The sequence below is a fragment of the Hyaena hyaena genome, unplaced genomic scaffold (genome assembly GCF_003009895.1).
Source record: "Hyaena hyaena isolate Hyena2069 unplaced genomic scaffold, ASM300989v1 scaffold_50, whole genome shotgun sequence".
Classification (NCBI taxonomy): Eukaryota; Metazoa; Chordata; class Mammalia; order Carnivora; family Hyaenidae; genus Hyaena; species Hyaena hyaena.
Genome location: NW_024080682.1, coordinates 4,495,048 through 4,503,340, shown reverse-complemented (window position 1 = coordinate 4,503,340; position 8,293 = coordinate 4,495,048).

Sequence of the window (8,293 nt, the reverse complement as noted above, 5' to 3'; positions counted from 1 at the left end):
GGGGGGCGGGGGGGGGGGGGGGTGCGCCGGCGGGCGGGGGTGCGCCGGGGGGTGGGGGTGCATGGGGGGCGGGGGTGCATCGGGGGTCGGGGGTGCGCCGGGGGGTGGGGGTGCGCCGGGGGGCGGGGGTGCGCCGTGGGGCGGGGGTGCATGGGGGGCGGGGGTGCATCGGCGGGCGGGGGTGCACCGGGGCCGTGCCACGGGGAAACAGGTGTGTTTCCATCAACCTGGAGCCCCCCCTCCCTCCCAGTTCCGGTCGATCATCCTGCGTCCGTCGGAACAACTGAATTCACGACGGCCGCCCGCGAGTTTGCGAACGTGAGTGGTGGAAGCAGAATCACGCTGCCGAATCGTCGGGCGGACCGGCCGCAGGTGCTGGCCGTGACCTCACGCGCAGAAGGCTGGTCGACACCCACAGGAGCTGGTGACCGCAGTGAAATACGGAAAAGAAATCTCTCTGTCTCTTAATAGACGTCAGCAAAATCGTAACTTCAACATGTATTTTTTTCAGAGGCCCCAGGGGCAATTTAAGGCGCGCCCCTGAAGCAGGCGCATCTCGGGGTATCTGCGTGATTCCTGGGCCAGCCTGTGTCTCCCACGGTGGGACCTGGCCGTGCTGGGCGTAACGCACACCCGTCCGGTGCGCGTGGTCCGGGGTGACGCTGACGCGGGCGCGGCTGGTCGGACTCTGGCTCTTGTCTGCTTCTGTCCGGGGGTTGGGGGTGGGGGGCAGGATGGTCTCCAGCCGAAGAGTCACTGAGGGAAACAGGACACGGAGGGAAGGAGAGGGCGGCAGTGGGGCGGACCCTGGATCCTGTAGGGCGTTGGGCCCCTTGCCCCCGCACCTGCTGCAGTGGCCGACGAGGCGTAAGGAAACCTGAAGGCCGAGGTCTGCCCAGGCTCCAGCGCTGCAGAGAAACATGTCATTTGAGGGGAAAGTGCTCTTTTCATACGAGGGAACTGTCGGCCACCTAGACAGTCCCACCTGTGGGTGCATTACGCCGATTTCCACCTGAAAGGCGGCTCGTAATTCCTACGCGCTTGGGTTGGGTTTAATGTTTTCCTGTCTTCTAATGGACAGTAATTGAAATGGATTTATTATCTAAATTATTCCTTAGTTCAGGATATCACTTAGAAAAATGGAACCATAAAACGAGATCCTCGTGGTGCGAAGCCATCGGTGGGAGCTGGTGAGGGCGAGGGTGCCTCTCCTCCAGCCCCCGTCTTCCCTGTGGAATATCAAGTACTTTTTCAAATTTGGAAAATTTATTATATTATAAATTGACTTTCATATCTTTCTTTACCCAATTCAGAAAAATCGTCAGAAAATAGGTCTCACTTTACAGGCGGTTTCAGACGTAGGTGCTTTTACAAAGGGCTAGATCCCCGGGAGCATCGGGCCGGACAAAGGGCCTGGGATCCTTTCCTGTCCGGTCACACAGGTCACCTCTCCGTTCGGGGCCGTGCAGCCCACCGAGGCCTGGCGCTGTCACACCTGCTGCCTGGGGCTCCGGGTCGGGACAGCTCTGCTCCTTCGGTCCCCAGGGCCTTTCCCTCCCTGCGTGCCCTGTCCATGGGGAGCTGCTCCGGACACTCGCACATTCAGTTTTCCTCTGAAACGCGGGTCCGTTGTATTCTAGTTGTTCATTTAACGTCTGATAAATGCCTGTGGCCTGAGTACTGAGCAGGCCCACATCCCACGGACCTAAAAGTTAAATTATGGAATCACTGGTTTCTAGGTGCCTCCTGTGTAGAAGTCAAACTGGTGTCATCATAAAATAATTGCTGGAGAGGGGAGGGGGTCCCAAGGGCAGCAGAGACAGGACGCGGGGGGCCCCAGCTGCCTGGAGGGTGGGGCTGGCCACGACAGAGAGGAAGCTGGGTGAGATTACGTGGGGAGCCAGGGTGGAGAGGCGCACTTGTGAAGAGGGCACACGTGCGTGTGCATGCACTCGGTGGGGGACAGGTCATTGAGAATTGCTGTAAAGTACAGTGTGAGAAAGACGGGGCAGGGGTTGGGACCTGAGGGCTGGGGGCAGGGGGCTGGGCTGGGCCCGACGACACCTTCTTTCTTTCTTTCTTTCTTTCTTTCTTTCTTTCTTTCTTTCTTTCTTTCTTTCTTTCTTTCTTTCTTTCTTTCTTTTTTATAAATAGTTTATTGTCAAATTGGTTTCCATATAACACCCAGTGCTCATCCCCACAAGTGCCCTCCTCCATGCCCATCTCCCCCCTCCCCCCCACACCCATGAGTCCTCAGTTTGTTCTCAGCATTCACGAGTCTCTCGTGGTTTGCCTCCCTCCTTCTCCCCCACCATTTCCCCCCTTCTTCTCACCCACGGTCCTCCGTTAAGTTCCTTCTAATCCTCCTATACGTGCAAACATATGGTATGTGTCCTTCTCTGCCTGACTTATTTCGCTCAGCATAACACCCTCAAGGTCCATCCACGTTGCTACACGTGGCCAGATTTCATTCTTCCTCATTGCCGTGTAGCATTCCATCGTATAGATAAACCACATCTTCTTGATCCATTCATCTGTTGATGGACACTTAGGCTCTTTCCATGTGTTGGCTGTTGTTGAGAGTGCTGCTGTGAACATTGGGGTACATGTGCCCCTATGCATCAGCACTCCTGTGTCCCTTGGGTAAATTCCTAGCAGTGCTATGGCTGGGTCATAAGGGAGTTCTACTGTTAGTTTCCTGAGGAACCTCCACACTGTTTTCCAGAGGGGCTGCACCCATTTACATTCCCACCAACAGTGTAGGAGGGTGCCCGTTTCTCCACATCCTCGCCAGCATCTAGAGTCCTCTGATTTGCTCATTTTAGCCACTCTGACTGGCGTGAGGTGGTATCTCAGTGTGGTTTTGATTTGTATTTCCCTGATGAGGAGGGACGCTGAGCATCGTTTCATGTGCCTGTTGGCCATCTGGATGTCCTCTTTGGAGAAGTGTCTGTTCATGTCTTCTGCCCATTTCTTCACTGGGTTGTTTGTTTTTCGGGTGTGGAGTTTGGTGAGTTCCTTATAGATTTTGGATATTAACCCTTTATCTGATATGTCATTTGCAACTATCTTTTTCCCATTCCGTTGGTTGCCTATTAGTTTTGTGGGTTGTTTCCAATGACACCATCTTTCACGCCCAGTGAGGGAGCACAGGTCTCACCCTGCGGAGCCATGGAAACCGAATGTTCCTAGCCTGTGGCAGTGTCAAGGCTGAGGCAAGCCGGCCGGCTGACCCCAGAAGCTGTGTGCGCTGGTGTCATGGCTTCCTGGGGTTCGGGATTTAACCTTCGAGTTCTGCAAACCTCAGGATGAAGTTATCCCGGACAGATTCTGGAGATGTACGCATGACACCGGAATTCCACTTTATTAACATATGATGTGGAGATGCAGTCCGAGCTCGGGACACCAGGACCCTGGTGAGCATGCCATCCCTGCGGCGCACACCTGCTGTCGTGCTCGGATGCCAGCAGGACGGGAAGGTGTGTCTTGGGCGGGTTCACCTGCCCCCAACAGACACCATCATATCACGGGGATTCCCTAGAGCCCAGCACCTCCTCAGCGGTACTCTCCAGGAGGCCTGGAGTTCTCGAGGCTTCCTCTGCCCGGATGGGGCAGGCTTGGGCCACGTGAAAGGTTATCTCCCAAATTGTATGTGGGCTTCAGAGTCAACCACATGTACAGATTTCCATTGTTCCTTTACGGTGTTTGGACTTTCCAAACAGAGTCAAACCCCTGTAGCCGGGGCGATGCCTCTCTCCTTCAGGGAACCGCAGTCCCTTACCACCACCTGGGTGTTGTAGACCGAACGGTAAAGGGCGAGACGGGCACCGATTTCCATCATTCCAGAGGACCGCCTCCCAGGAAGTGCTCCGGCTCCTGCCTGTTGCTGGGACTTCATTTCAGTTGGTTGCGCTTCTTAACGGGGACCCCAGCTGGGCCCAAAGCCAGACCTCCGTGTGGGAGTGTCTGTTCTGGTGGGACCCGCCTCCCCCCGCCCCCCGCCCCCCTGGCCTTTAGAAGCCAGCCCGCTCTTGACTCTGTCACCTACCCAAGTCCTGCTGTACCAAAAGCGGGGGGCTTTCCCTGGCTCTTTGGCCCCCAAGAGAGAATCTAGTTATTTTGACAATTACTCTGTCTTATCTGAGGACCCAAATTGAAAAATGTTACAATTCAACACACTTTTCTGACCAAGTCATGCTGACTCTACCGTTACCTGGTTATATTTGTACCCAAAACTTTCTGGATGGATCCTACACATAAATGGTATCACTTTTGTTTCTCTTTTTCAAGGAGGAAAAAGCCACATTTTATAGGAAACATCCTAATATCCTGGCTGGTTCCTGCCTAACGTTATTGCCAAGCTTAGATGATCCCAAACAGAACTTTAATGATCAACGAAACAATTGCTATAGCCTGGGATGCATTTATGGAAAGTCATTACACCTGAATTCTTTTTCCATTTTCATGGAAACTCACCGAAACATCTTCCCTTTGCATCGACTTTAACCTTGGCCGATGCTTTCTGCCTGCTTAAGCATGCATCCTCACCAACTATGATGTCACAGCTCATTCATCAGGCGACAGGCCAGCTTGCATGAGATCAGAATGGGAGGGGACGCCAGTGTCCCTGGCTGAGTCATCAGGTGTTTTATCACTGCAGTCACACAAGCATGAGGCTGCGGTGTTTCTTCTGATTTTAACACGGTCCACACCGTCCACGGGGCTCACGGTGGCGAGTGCTGAGTGAAGGGGTGCCTACCACTTCTGTCATTGGGGGCAGTTCGGGGCAGGGGACCTGGAATCATCTGGTGACGACTGCACATGGTCACATCCATCACATGTCAATCACAGGATTGTTGTGAAGGTCAAGTGGGTTAACAGATTAGAGAGCTGTATTGGTCAGGCTTTTCTACAGAGACAACCAATAGGATGTGAATATCTGTATGAACATTTACACAGACACACACACACACACACACAGACACACACACACACAACAGGGTTAGAGGCAGAGGAAAGGAGGGAGGGAGAGAGATTCGTTTTCTTTCAAGACCTTCCGCCATATTAGCTGTCATTTCTAACACCAGTGAAGGAGGCTTTAGTTTTAGAACTAGGAAGGTCTTAGAGATAAGATCCAACTACTTTGTTTGACAAATGGGGAAACTGAGGCCCGAGAGCTGAGCTGACCCACAGTGAGTTAGAGGAGCAGGATGTACCTAGGTCTATACACACCCGTGGAGCACGGGGCTGGTCTTTACCATGAGCTAGGACACCACTGCCTGTTGACTCCAGCAACACAAAATAAGGACCAGGGAAGCTTCTAGAAGCATAAGGTCTATACAAGAGATGATGAGGCTTCAAGTCTATGTAGACACTGGCACCTTCAGCCCTTCAGGTGAAAGTAAGTAGAGAGATAGATACAGATATGCATGCAATTTTTTTCTGTATATTACTAGATTTCTTTTTAAAAACTTGTAACTCCTGTTTCCATGAACAGTGAAAGGGATACTCTTTCCCCAAATCTTTGCCATCATAGTTGATTACAATTCCTTGCATTTTGGATACTCTTTTTAGACTTCCTTCTACAAAGAATATTTAATGATTTTATATCACCCCTGCTTTCTCCTTCAATATAATATTACTATTTTCACTTTAATCAATAAATAGTATTTTGGGGGGCACAAAGATATCTTACATTTTCATTTTAACCAATATTTATGGTTTCTGCTTTGATGTTGGTCTTAGAAAGCCATTGTTCACTCGTAGATTCTAGAAATAGTCACCTAGTTATTTCTGTTTGTGTCCTTACTTCCCCTCTTTCACCTGTAGCCCACCTGTAATGTGTTTTATTGTAAGACATGAGATGTGGTTAGACATAATTTTTTCTAAATAGCAGTACGGTTCTTCTAAGAACCGTTTCTTACTAGGGCATCTTTCCTATGGTGATTTCAAGTGCCTCCTTTATTATATATTTAATTTGCGTATATGCACGACCTATTTTTGGACTCTGTTCTGTTTATGCATAGAATTATTTCTCCCACCTCGTCTGGACCGTTATGATTACTGTTCGTTTGTTTTCATGTCTAGGGGTACAAGTTTCCCTAATTCTCTCCATAGAGAGATATTAGGGATTAGCCTCATATATGAGGCTACATCAATTGTGAAGTGAAATTTTCACATTTTGAAAATAATCACATAGAGATTCAGATGGAAATTATGTTATCGATTTAGGGAGAACTGACATGTTACAAAGCTGAACTTTTCTCTTCAGGAACGAAACATGTGCCTTCTCTTATTTAAGTCTCTTTTATGTCCCTGAGGGGCATTTATTGTTTATTGTGTAAGGGAAGGCCTCAGCTGGGGCAGGGCGGTTCCACCAAGGCTTGAGTTTGTGTGTGTGTGTGTGTGTGTGTATCTGTGGGTGCACAGACTGTGTGTGTGTTTGGTGTATGTGTGTGTGCACAGTGTGTGTGTGCATGTGTGGTGTATGTGTGTGTGTGTGTGTGGACAGTGTGTGTGTGGTGTGTGCATGGTGTGTGTATGTGTGTGGTGTGTGTACATGAGCCTCTGAATTGGACCCCGCGTGGGCACAGCTAGGTATTGGAGTGAAGGAATGTCGTGGTCGGACGTGGTCCTCCGGCTTTTCCTCTCGGAAGGCAGAGGCTGGGAGGGGTGCCCTGGGGAGCCGTCCGGGGTCTTCTGGAGGAAACCGACACGTTGACCTTTTCTTTCCTGGGTCTGGACCTGTGGAGACCCAGGGCTTAACAGGCGGGCGCACAGCGGCCCAGGGGCCCGGAGGCAGGTCCCTGCGTCCCTCCCTCCAGCAGACGGGAAGGGGTGAGCACAGCGGCCGGCGGCGGGTGGTCTGGGAGGGGGGCTGGGACGTGGCTGCGAGTCCGGAAGGGAAAGTACCCCACACCCCGGGAGCCTGGCCTGGCTGTGTGCAGGCGGCCCGCCCCCCCCCCCCCCGGCACTGGCCGTGCCCTTTTGGGGGGGGCTAGAAAGCCACAGTTACCTAAGACACTCATGCACCCAGGCGTGGCGGGCCACTGAGTGCTCCGTGGCAGCACCCCTGCCGTGGACGCCCCGCCGCCCCGCCTCTGCTGGCGCGAGGTGGAGCCCGCCGAGCCTCAGACCCGGACAGTGTGAACGCGGAGCCCGGCAGGGCCGACCAAGCGGCCTGGGTCCCCAGAGGCTTCGCGCCTTAGCCGTCCAGCCGCTGACCGTGTCTGGAACGTGACACGGGAGAAAATAAGCTGCTGTGTGCTGGTCCCGCTGAGTTTCTGGGTCGGGGTCAGTCACCGCGTCAGCAGCGGGAGCCCGCGAGTGGGCTCTGCTGGGACAAACGGGCGCACGCGTTGGCTTAGTGGCCCGGTGGCCGGATGTGTCCAGGGAGGCCATCTTAGGAAAACACAGGTCGTGGCTCACGTCGGCCCTTTGTGCTCCCTCCGCAGCGGGGACAGGCGGGGACAGAAGGCAGAGCTCAGGACGGAGCGGCCACGCACAGGCCCATGCGGATGGCACCGGAGGCTCCCACGCTGACAAAAGTGAGTGACTCGCTTGTTGTAACAAATCGATTTGTCAGCTTTCAAAAACATGTCCTGTGGTCTTTATGTTTTTGTGGGCTGTGTGAGCTGTCACGTCTTTGTGGCTGTGATCACTCTGTATGCGGTGCTCAGGGGGGGCTGCAAGTTCGTCACCAGGGAGCGTGGGGTTCGCCGGGGCCCCCCGCCCCACGGACCCTGCTTGGAACTTGCAGAACTGCTCAGCCCTGTGGCTTGATGACATCTTGCGGTAGCTTCAGGACAGCGGGGTGTCGTGTCTTCACACTGTGCATTTCGGGTTGTCTGTCCCTTCTCCTCCTCTTCCCCGTGCTGCAGCGTGGACGCTCCGCACACCTGCCCTCCACCTCGTGATGGTTCCTTCCAGTGAGGATCACTTGCGGCTCAGCTTCTCTTCCCAGCTCTTAATTCCAAGCCTGTATTGTTTAGCTCTAGAATTTCCATTTTTGGTTTCAGTTCTCCGATGAGAGTATCCTTTCTTTCACCATTTCTCCATCATTTCCTTGTACGGATTATTCGTAACTTTTAAGTTCTTTATCTGATACTTTAAAAATTTGCTTCAAAGATGGGTCTATTTCTATGGGCTTGTTTTTCCTTGACTTTGGGTCAACAGGCTCTGTCTCTTTACCTGCAGGGGATTTTCCCTGAATGCCACACTTTGTGCATGAATGGGTGGAAAGCCTCAGACAGGACTACCCCTTCTCTGGGAATCACGTGGTGTGATGGCCTCT